Here is a 12,788-nt window from a genome sequence, read left to right as displayed (position 1 = left end):
CGGGATCCTTTGTGGGCCGTACACGCTCCCATTGATTTCAATGGGAGCAGGGATCGTCTGCGCCGCGCTATTTTGCGGCCGTGATGTTGCGGACGCGGACGCATCGTGTGAACCCTTCCTTAGGGTAAGTTTACACGATGTAACGTTGAGTGTGATCTGGCACGTATACACGTGCCGGCAGATGACGCGCTCAAAATGCTCTCATTGATTTCAATGGGAGTTAGAAGCGTATACGCCGCGTTATTTTGCGCCCGTGATTTTGCGGCCGCAAAATAACACGGTGTATACGCTATTAACTCCCATTGAAATCAATGGGATCTTTTACAGCACGCAAACTCTGACACGCCGTATACGTGCCAGATCACGCTCAATGTTACATCGTGTGAACTTACCCTTAGATGCTGTAAAATATTACTAGAGTTTTTAATAAATAACTTAATAAAAGTTATATTTTATATGTATACTAGAAGGAGGACCCGGCTTCGCACAGGTATATTACATTTTATGTTTGTGTAGTGGCCCCATAAGAATTGTCCAATTTTGCACTGGTGTATTTTGTATGTTGTTTGTGTGTATGTCCTTAAGCGTCATGTGATTATGTGTATCTCATTTTGGATGTCAGTGAAAAACCTGTGATCAGTTGTTATGGATACCTAGAGTAAAGCTGTAACTAATCCTTCCCCATGTAGTACTGTGTTTAGACGCAAGTATCTAATCGTTGTTGGTGTGGTACTGTGTGCAGATGCACATATCTAATCCTCCAGCGTGTGGTACTGTGTGCAGATGCGTGTATCTAATCCTGCTCCGCGTGGTATTATGTGAAGAGGCGCGTATGTAATCCTCCAGTAAGTGAAACTGTGTGCAGATGTGCATATCTAATATTACGGCATGTGGTACTGTGTGCAGATGTGCGTATCTAATCCTCTGGCGTGTGGTACTGTGTGCAGACGCGTGTATCTAATCCTCTGGCATGTGGTACTATGTGCAGATGCGCGTATCTAATCCTCCCCCCATGTGGTACTGTGTGCTGAGATGCATATCTAATTCTCTGGCATGTGGTACTGTATGCAGAGGGATGTATCTAATCCTCCAAAGTGTGGTACTGTGTTCAGACGCACATATCTAATCCTCCCCTGTGTGGTATTGTGTGAAGAGGTGCGTATCTAATCCCACGGCATGTGGAACTGTGTGTAGACGCGCGTATTTAATCCTCCGGCATGTGAAACTGTGTACAGATGCACGTATCTAATCCTCCCCCGTGTGGTTCTGTGTGTAGATGTGCGTATCTATTCCTCTGGCGGTGGTACTATGTGAAGACATACATATCTAATCTTCCAGCGTGTTGAACTGTGTGCAGATGTTTGTATCTAATATCTAATCTTCCCCTGTGTGGTATTGTGTGAAGAGGTGCGTATCTAATCCTCCCCGTGTGGTACTTTGTGCAGACACACATATCTAATCCTTTAGCATTTGGAACTGTATGCAGATGCGCATATCTAACCCTCAGTCGTGTGGTACTGTGTACAGATGCACGTATCTAATCCTCCCCTGTGTGGTATTGTGTGAAGAGGCGCGTATCTAATCTTACGGCATGTGGAATTGTGTGTAGACGTGCGTATCTAATCCTACGGCATGTGGTACTGTGTGCAGACGCGCATATCTAATCCTCTGGCGTGTGGTACTGTGTGCAGACGTGCGTATCTAATCCTCCCCCGTGTGGTACTGTCTGCTGAGATGTGTATCTAATTCTCTGGCTTGTGGTACTGGGTGCAGAGGTATGTATCTAATCCTCCAAAGTGTGGTACTGTGTGCAGACACACGTATCTAATCCTCCCCTGTTTGGTATTCTGTGAAGAGGCGCATATCTAATCCTACGGCGTGTGGAACTGTGTGTAGACGCGTGTATCTATCCTATGGCATGTGGTACTGTGTGCAGACGCGCGTATCTAATCCTCTGGCGTGTGGTACTGTGTGCAGACGCGTGTATGTAATTCTCCCCCGTGTGGTACTGTGCGCTGAGACACATATCTAATTCTGTGGCTTGTGGTACTGTGTGCAGAGGCATGTATCTAATCCTTCTAAGTGTGGTACTGTGTGCAGATACATGTATCAAATCCTCCCCTGTGTGGTATTGTGTGAAGAGGCGAGTATCTAATCCTACGGTGTATGGTACTGTGTGCAGATGCGCGTATCTAATCCTACGGCATGTGGTACTGTGTGCAGACGTGCGTATCTAATCCTCTGGCGTGTGGTACTGTGTGCAGACGCTCGTATCTAATCCTCTGGCATGTGGTACTGTGTGCAGACGCGCATATCTAATCCTCTGGCGTGTGGTACTGTGTGCAGACGCGCGTATCTAATCCTCCCCCGTGTGGTACTGTCTGCTGAGATGTGTATCTAATTCTCTGGCTTGTGGTACTGGGTGCAGAGGTATGTATCTAATCCTCCAAAGTGTGGTACTGTGTGCAGACACACGTATCTAATCCTCCCCTGTTTGGTATTCTGTGAAGAGGCGCATATCTAATCCTACGGCGTGTGGAACTGTGTGTAGACGCGTGTATCTATCCTATGGCATGTGGTACTGTGTGCAGACGCGCGTATCTAATCCTCTGGCGTGTGGTACTATGTGCAGACGCGTGTATGTAATTCTCCCCCGTGTGGTACTGTGCGCTGAGACACATATCTAATTCTGTGGCTTGTGGTACTGTGTGCAGAGGCATGTATCTAATCCTTCTAAGTGTGGTACTGTGTGCAGATAGATGTATCAAATCCTCCCCTGTGTGGTATTGTGTGAAGAGGCGAGTATCTAATCCTACGGTGTGTGGTACTGTGTGCAGACGCGCGTATCTAATCCTACGGCATGTGGTACTGTGTGCAGATGTGCGTATCTAATCCTCTGGCGTGTGGTACTGTGTGCAGACGCTCGTATCTAATCCTCTGGCGTGTGGTACTGTGTGCAGATGCGCGTATCTAATCCTCCCCCGTGTGGTACTGTGTGCTGAGATGTGTATCTAATTCTCTGGCTTTTGGTACTGGGTGCAGAGGTATGTATCTAATCCTCCAAAGTGTGGTACTGTGTGCAGACACACATATCTAATCCTCCCCTGTATGGTATTGCGTGAAGAGGCGCATATCTAATCCTACAGTGTGTGGAACTGTGTGTAGATGCGCGTATCTAATCCTACGGCATGTGGTACTGTGTGCAGATGCGCGTATCTAATCCTCTGGCGTGTGGTACTGTGTGCAGATGCATGTATCCAATCCCCCGGCGTGTGGTACTGTGTGCAGACGCGTGTATCTAATCCTTCGGCATGTGGAACTGTGTGTAGATGCACGTATCTAATCCTTCAGTGTGTGGAACTGTGTGCAGATGCATGTATCCAATCCCCCGGCGTGTGGTACTGTGTGCAGACGCGTGTATCTAATCCTTCGGCATGTGGAACTGTGTGTAGATGCACGTATCTAATCCTTCAGTGTGTGGGACTGTGTGCAGAAGCGCGTATTTAATCCTCTGGTGTGTGAGACTTTGCGCAGACGTGTGTATCTAATCCTTTGGCGTGTGATACTGTGTACTGATCTGTGTATCTAATCCTCTGATGCATGTATCTCATTTTGGATATCAGTGTTGGGTTGTGTATGTGGAGTGACCGTGTGTATTGCAGATGGAATATGAGTGAAAGACTTGCAGGTTTGTATTGGCTAAGGGGGGGGGGCACTGTGTTTGGAATGCTGTATCTCAGCAATGGTAAGTCCGAGCGAGTTGGAGTCTCATCCTAAACCATCCCGGATACCTGAAGTATCTCTGTACCAAATTTGGTGAAGATCGGTCCAGTTGTTTGGTTTGCATTAGAGAACAGACAGACAGACAGACAGATGGACAGACAGACAGACAAGAATTCATTTTTATAATATAGAGAAATATTTGGAGAAAACAGATAGAAATAATGGGTTACTGTAATTATGCCTTTGGTAAGGAGTATTCTGACTCTGATACAGCATACAGGGATTATATACACAGCTGGTTCCCATATACTGCCAGAAGTTATCCTGTACAATATTGTAGTTAGTGCTGGTATACAGGCATTTTTCTCAGTTCTTCTACCCACCCCCCTGAATTGTTGGCAAACGTGGGGCACATTTATCAGACAAACTTCTGAAGTAAAGTGGTGCGGAGAAGGGTATTTATGAAGTGTCTATGAAGATTTTAGTTTGAAGTTTAGTCCTGTCTTTCCCAGGCATGTATGTATGATCTCAGCCTATGCTGAGAAAAAATCTGGCATACTCCAGTGCATAGCATATTACCGCTCTGTACCACCTTTGACTTGTAAGGTGCTATAATACTGTGCCACAGAAGTGGGGCACCAATATACTCCATCTGCTACTAGTTTCATACCAGGCATACTGAGGCAGATTTATTAAGACTGGCATTTGTTACGTCAATATTAATAAAGGCACAAGACACAGATGTGGAGCCACCAAATGTGCACCACAACATAACCTATGTATGCCAGAAAACTAGCGTAGATAAGATAATACATTTCACAATAATACGCGTGTACTCAACAGAAGAGAAAATGTGCCGTGCCTGGTTAGATACCAAGTTACAGAACTATTCTCCACTAGAAGCATTATACTCCATATTATAGTATTATACTGCATAATACAGCATCCAGGTCTGTTATGGGGATACAGGGGCTTTGTGGACCTCTTCACAGGCTGCGTGCCCGCTGCTCCAACTAAAGCTATGTTTGCATGCCAGACTTCTGCCTCAAATTCTTGTCCACTTTTCAACCTTTTGGCTATGATAAATGGGCTTATTCAGTGGAGTGGCTTATGCCATGGGTTCTGCGGCTAAATCAGCAGCGGAATCCACAGCAAGTCCAGCAGGATTCTTATATTTCAGCATCTAGCTTCAATCTCTGTCTCCGATTGAATACAATAGGAGGCATATTCAGGGGGAAACTTGGTGATGAGTTTGAGGTGGATTCCATGTGAACATTATATCATGTGAGCATATCTTTATTGACAGTATATATAATACATATTTAGAATGCTCTTAATCTGCAAAATGTTCATAGGGAGAAAGCTGTCAATCAGCAGTGGGAGAAACCCACTAATACATCAATCTGCATGTTCACTCATGTCGCACTACAACTAATAACTTGTAATAATGCAACCCCACAGTCACATATAAGTGACACACTGCTAAAATCATTGAGGGGGGGGGGATTTATTCTCCGTCGTCAATAGGTGAACTAATAATGTGGTGCCTCTTTGGTCCTTTCTTGTGGCAAAGATGTGCCACATTCTAAGTTCTGTATCTCACTTTGCACTTTTTCAAAACTGGTTGAACCAGCGAGGGCCGAGGTAAACTGGTGTGACTCCATAAATTATTTACAGGTAGCAACACTTGGGGTCTTCTGTACACTCCTTCCATTGTGTCTAGCACTATGTAAAACTGCACTCATCATTTAGAAGGTTGGTACAGGTTTCTCTACATCGTGAGTGTTTCCTTTTGAGGATTACTCAGCAACAGCTATCCTCCCTGGATTTCGTTGTTTAGGTCGGCCAATCACTGGAGAATAAAGTGCCATAACATACCCATGGTGGTGGCTTATCTCCTATGTGCACAACGGATAGGGCATGTTGAAATTTGATATCTGACAAACTGTAGCTAAACAGTTAAATCACATTAGAAGGTTGTCTGATCTTATTGATTTGTGGCTTTCACTGACATGGCAGCACCAATCCCAATAGTAAAGCAAACCAAGAATCCAACACACTCAGAATAAAGACATTAGCACTTTGAATTGGATAAAAAATAACCCCAATATTTATTAATGGTAACCTTTAAAACATAACAAACAATTATTAATAATAAAGGACAATAAATCATTAAATAAATGTCACATAAATAACCATTTCATTTCAGTTTCAAACCAATGGACCAGTCTACCCAACATTAGCTCCAACATACACCAAAAGAAATAAAGAAATCAAGGAATTTGGGAGAAACCATTAGCAACTACCCTTGACAAATTTTATATAATATAATGGGACTGTGTGATCATGGCTCCCCCAAGCAAGGATGCTATACGGGCCCTTGACATTAGTCTGCAGTGTATAGTCACCTTTGGAGATATAAAGATACCCTTGTATTTTAGAATTTTTATTAATCCACCAACTGGTTTCAACTGCAAAATATCCACAAATAGTTCGGGGATAAACTAAAACTTCTAAGATTTAGCCACTTTTATTTATGACAACGGTATTGTAAACTGCACCACATTTTATTTTGAGCACTTTGTTCTTATCATCTGTGAATAGGTGCTGGTCCACTGACCACAGCTGGAATTCTCTCTCTAGCTTCCACTATTCCTGATCAACAAGCACAGTTATGCCCTGTTCACATCTGCTTTTGTGTTATGTCCAGGGAGAGTCCACATGGAGACCCCTTGAACAGAATACAAATGCATTTGCAAGCGCTGTGCTGTAAAAACACATGGACCCCATAGACTATAATGGAGTCCATGTGCTTGCCGTGCACTGCCCGCACGAATCATGCCTGTGGCTATTTTCGTAAAGCTGCCCTATTTATGTCACTAGGTAAAGCTGTATCCCCATCTCAGCCTCTTCTCGCTGAGATGGAATTACCACTGTGAATACCAACCACCAGGCCAGGAGTTATGGAAACAGCTGGACAAGGATGTTCTACGCTGTTCCTGTAACTTCTTAACTCACATGGAGTAAAGCTCAACGTTTTACAGTATGTCATTTCTACCAATGACAACTCCAGCGGTTTCCTTATAGGTATAATTGAAGCAGAAAGTTTGCAGAGGAAAACTCTGCAGACTTTCTGTGAAAAGCGCTGAAGGAAAAACCGTGATGAATTTCTGCCGTTTTTCCCACAGCGCTTTTTCACTATGGCTCACTACGTGGAGCCTTAGCTTTAAAGTATCAGAAATTTAGGTCATCTCTGTGTATTTCAAAGATTTAACATACTGTATATATTATGTCTTCCAAAAAAATTGCTATTATTTGATTCCCTCAAATGCTACACTATGAGACCGGTGTATTAAAACTGCCATGTAGTATGTAGCTTCTGTACTGGTATGTGTTGTTGTTATTATTATTATTATTATTATTATTATTATTATTGTTTATTTATATAGCACTATTAATTCCATGGTGCTTTACATTTGGTATGTGCTATGCCAAATTTATTAAGAGGCAATACCATGAACTGAAATCTAGAAGAGCTAAGAACTGGAATAGCTCTCTTGGTATTATCTGTGCCAGTTTTCTGGTGAAGTTCTAGTAAATTAGTTAGAACGAAGGAATGCCTGGGTATAAAGGTGAAGCAAACATAACAAGAAATAAACCAGTAATCCAATGTACAAAGCATCACTGTCCTGGAGATTGCCTGCAGACTGAGATTGAAAAGCTGCTAAAGTGATAATGTATCTCTCTGTGCTTAAAGAGGACCTTTCACCACTTTTGGGCACATGCAGTGTCATATACTGCCAGAAAGCCGACAGTGCGCTGAGTTCAGCGCACTGTCGGCTTTCCCGATCTGTGCCCGGTGTGAAGAGCTTACGGTGCCGATACCGTAGTGCTCTATGGTCAGAAGGGCGTTTCCGACCATTAGCCAGAGACGTCCTTCTGCCTCGCGGCGCCTATCGCACTGTGCTGTGGAGCGGGGAGGAACGCCCCCTCCCTCTGCTCACACAGCTTGTCCATAGACGGGTATTATCAGGAGCGGGAGGGGGGAGTTCCTCCCGGCTCCACAGCACAGCGCGATAGGCGCCGCGAGGCAGAAGGACGTCTCTGGCTAATGGTCAGAAACGCCCTTCTGACCATAGAGCACTACGGTACCGGCACCGTAAGCTCTTTACACCGGGCACAGATCGGGAAAGCCGACAGTACGCTGAATTCAGCGCACTGTCGGCTTTCTGGCAGTATATAACACTGCATGTGCCCAAAAGTGGTGAAAGGTCCTCTTTAAAGAGATATTTGTAGTTTTTAAAGCTTTTCCTATAGGTTTATTTGGCTAGACTTCCTTAAACCCTAAACTTAACATACAGGTTTGTCTACATTTTTTGTTTCCATGAGATTTTTTTCTTATCAGAATTACGTAACAGCAGCTCTTCCCACCTGACTTCCCCATGTACTCAAGGTCAGATGAATGCATAGTTGTTCTCAATGGAAAGAGGAAAAAAAGTTACTGTGCGCTTCCAACCATAGGTCATCTCACCAGAGAACAAACAGTAAGATTTGTTGAAATTGAACATGATCGATTCTTTTTTCCCTGACATCAGGCTCAGCCAAACATCTAAGACCTGGTTCACATCTGCATTGGTAATGTGCATGCGGACTCGCCCCAAATGTACTACCAAATGCATTGGCAAGTGGTGTGCAGTGAAAGGACATGGACCCCATAGACTATATTGGAGTCCGTGTGCTTTCCACACGGTCTCCACACAGAACATGTGGGCAGAAAAGTAGTTCACGATCTACTTTCCTGTCCACATGGCTCGTGCGGAGACCGTGCAGAAAGCACATGGACCCCATTATAGTCCATGAGGTCCGTGTGCTTTCACTCCCCCGAACGGACTACCGACGCAGATGTGAACCAGGCTTAATGCGGATGACTGGCTTGCCCTGTTAAAGAGAAACTGTCAGCAGTGAAAAACTAAACCTTGTAGTGGTGATTCTGCAGCTTCCAAATATGTCATGAAAATCATCATTTTATTCATTTCCAATTGAGAGTGACGTACTTTGCTTGGAAATCTAGCGCTTAGACCAAAGACCAGAAAGCAAAGACATGCGAGTACATAAAACAGTGATTTACATGAAAATGGGGCTCAGAATAACAGAGACATATCTGGAATCTGTAGAATCACCTCCACAAGGTGTTGAGGTCAGGTTTGTAACAAATTTATGGCTGACAGACTCTCTTTTAACACTGTACTTTTGGTAGATGTAAGTCTAAGATCTATGGTGACCTGTGGAGATATACAGACGTCCTTTTCTTTTAATTTTGCTTTGAATTCACAACCCAGTTTTAGATAACATTTAGACATCGGGCTATAGTCAGTGAAGAATTTCTCTGAGTTTCTATTTTCCTTTTCTTTCCCATTGCAGACAGTCTTCACAATCTCTCCGACCACAGCTGTCTCTGAAGAGTTTGCCAACCAAGACGCTTTTCACTTTTAACTATTTCTTTTAAAATTCTTACTCTCTATAACAAAAATACCTCAGCACAAAAACTGTTCTATACTGTGCCCCGGACATAAAATCTGTATCCCAATCATAGACACACACAAGCTGTGTCTCATATACTGTTCCATAGAAAGCTAAAGTGCCAATAATAGGTTGCTATAGAATATACAGTGTCTTAGAAATATTATAATCTTTGATGGGAGCCCTACCTACCATGTGCCATTAAGAATACTGGTATACTTTATAGGATGCAGAGATCTTTGGGGCCCCAGCAGGGTCAGTCCAAAACCTGGTATTGGCTGCTACCTCTGCACTACCCTATAGCTATGCCCCTGTCACACTTACTGCTGTTCATATTCTCTGCACATGCGCATGTGAATTGGGATCAGGAAAGCATCACAGGAGTACTGAACACACATAACTATGCGTAAGTAGACTTTTCAGCATACTGTAATGTCTGTAAAATACCTTTTTCTATTGTGCCAACTGTGCACCGCAGCATGTAGACATGAGTGACATCTCTGTGTTCCAGTGACCTCCACTGTTTTAATATCCCCCTCCAGCTACCCCCAGTTTAATTTCACCCTCCATATGCCCCCAGTTTAATGTCCCTCTTCATCTGCTCCAATGGTGAAGTTGACATAATATAGGAGATCCAGGTACTCTTGACTGTAGATAGAGCATGATACAATTAAAAAGATCCCTAACACAGAAAGAGAAATCAAGTCAAGAAAGTTGCTTACTGACTATTTCTAGCATCCAATCAGCAATAACACAAGCAGCCGGAGGTAGATGTAAGTACATAAACAGACATTTCTGTGAGAGAGTGGGAGAAGTGGAATGTGGGAGAAAAAGTCATAAAAATAAAAAAAAGTGAGGGTGACGGGGAGGGCAGGGGATATAAAGGTCTGGTCAGGGGTGAACCTACCCCTTTTGCCGCCCGAGGCGAACCACAGAAAGCCGCCCCCCCCCCCCCCCGGGATGAAGGGGCGTGGTCGAGTGAAGGGGTGTGGAAGTGAAGGGGGCGGGGCTTAGCGCCATTCGCAGGCAGAGAGCAGGCACGGAGATGACCTGCTCTCTGCATGAGCGTGAGGGGAGGCTGCTGGAGCAGCGCTGCTCCAGTGGTCTCCCCAAACCACCGCTCGGTGCTAAGCCAGTCCAGGACAGCTTGTCCTGGACTGGCTTAGGTAATCAAAAATGCCGCCCTCCCTGGGGTCCTGACATAGCACCGCCTGAAGCGCTCGCTTCAGGTCGCCTCATGGGAGGTGCGGCGCTGGGTCTGGTGAACGGTGTGAGAGGGGTCTGTCAGTCTGAAATAGTCTCGGGAGTGTGGGTCTTTGGTAAAGATCAACCTTTGAAGACGTCTACTGGGTGTCTGCTGAGATACTAATTTAGTTGAATTTAGACCACGGTGACTACGTCTTCAAGGTTGTGTGAGCCAGTGGACCAGCTAAACATCTCTTAGAATTAAAAAATTTGCATCACTTTTTCTCTCCATGCAGCAGTCAAAGGGACGGTGGGTTGGAGCCAATATTTAGATATGAGGGACTTTGCTGCCTCAAATAAGTGCATTGTGAGGTTGGCTTTGTTGGGCGAATAGTAAGATGTAGGACATGAGAGAAGGACTGCAGCAGGTGGGTAGATTAGAGTGGACGAGGTGATATGTTGAATCTCTTGCATTATTTGGGACCAGAAAGCCTTAATCTTCGGGCAGGTCGACCATATGTGATAAGGGGTTCCTCTTTCCATTCGGCATCTCCAGCACAAGTCTTCTGACACCAGTTTTGGAGCGTGTAGCCAATCTGGAGTACAGTGCCGTCTCGCTAGGAGTTTAAAATGTGATTCCTGAAGACGCACACAGTTTGAGAAGCCATGTGAGGATTGTAAGATGGATGTGATTGTCATCTTTGATTTTGTCTATGTGCGTCTTTGCCTGAGCTTTCTTGATCATCTGTGACATCATTTTCCCACCTTTGTCTCCATGTGCGTAGAGGCAAAATTTAAAGAGAAGGTGGTTTTTGGCAGTTTGCATATGGAACAGCCTTTTAAGCTTCTCCCTGAGTGCTGAAAGATCAGACAAAGTGGAGGCAAGTCTCGTGATTTTTTGTGTCCTTTCAAGTGCTCTAATCTGGGCAAGTGGAGAGTCAACAAATGATATGCCATGGTTGATCTCCTTGTAGCGGTCGCAGGCGAACAGCTCTATGGATTTTTTCAATAACGATTTTCTCAGCCCTCTCCTGGCCTAGAAGATCAGAGAAAAGCGTGGTGGCCATTTTGTTTAAGTCTTCCTGTGTGTTACTTTCAGGGAGACCTTTAATTCTTATATTCTTCCTCCTGCTATGATTCTGTTGATCTTTGATCAAAACAAGTGAATGATCTATGTAATCTTTGTAGAATGCAAGTCTGGAGGAGACTGATGAAGCATGGTTAGTTAAGGCTGCACAGCTTGTTTCAAGAGTATTCACTCTATGCTCCACGTCATTAACCTGGGATTCAATGTTTGAAAGCTTAGTCATGACCAGAGTCAACGCAGCGGCTAGAGCCTTTTGAAAAAAAGATTTTGAAACTGTAGCTAGGGCATCATCAGAATGGTCGTATCCTCCCACACTCTCCTGGTCAGAGTCCTCTCCTGTCTCTATTTCTTGCCTAGAAGAAGGCGCCATTTTAAGAGAATGAGCTAGAGAGTATAAATTTTTCTTTTTGAGAAATTTTTGTAGATCTCCTTGTTGTTCCCCTTGACACAGAGTATCTGGGACCTCAGAGGCTCTGTCCTTTCTTGTTTTCCCCATTGTAAGCTGAAAAAATCAATTAGGAGCAAGTTGTGGCTATGTGAGACGAAGTCTTACAGTTAAACTGCCATCTCCATATGTGGTCAGGTTTAGCTCCTGATGGGGAGGTTGTGGAATATCACACGTAAGTGGGGGAAGGTGAGGAGCTCCCCCTGATGTTGGGGTAGGGACTCTGAACTCCCTTCACCCCACTACCACTTCTGCCAGGAGGAGTTTCCTAAGTGTCCCTTAAAGGATCTGAAGGTAAGTAGGAGGTTAACAGATACAGTCCACAGTGTAGACAGACCAGAGGCGGGTGGGGGGTAATGTGTGGGGTGATGAACAGGGAGTAAGTAGCACAAAAAATTGTATAGTTAGCAAGGAGGCTCTCTGTGTTGCTGCAGTTATAATTAGAAGGGAGTTGAACCAGAGATATGCAGGTGCAGGTAATGTTAGGATGGCAGCTGTTATATAGTAAGGCACCAGGAGGGTAGTCTAGGGCTGGTACAGCAGGTGCAGGCCTCAGGCACAGCTAAGAGGTCAGGAGAGTCTGTAGTCTTTTGCCTTACCCCTCCTTTGATGGATATAGGCCAGGGGGGTCTGCCTCTTGCTTTAATGACTCCACTTCTAGCTGGAGGTGTCCAATATTTAGAAGAGCATGTAGGCCATGCTCCTGAAAAGTTAGGGCCGGAGCTTAAGAATTCAGCAGAGGCCCGGCATGACAGGGATTTCCGTGTCATGATGTGCAAAATGCTGCAGCATTTTAGAGGTTAAAGTCCTCTGGTTAACTGGGGTCTA

This window comes from Leptodactylus fuscus, chromosome 9, assembly GCF_031893055.1.
Source record: "Leptodactylus fuscus isolate aLepFus1 chromosome 9, aLepFus1.hap2, whole genome shotgun sequence".
Taxonomy (NCBI): domain Eukaryota; kingdom Metazoa; phylum Chordata; class Amphibia; order Anura; family Leptodactylidae; genus Leptodactylus; species Leptodactylus fuscus.
This window is presented reverse-complemented; position numbering follows the sequence as displayed.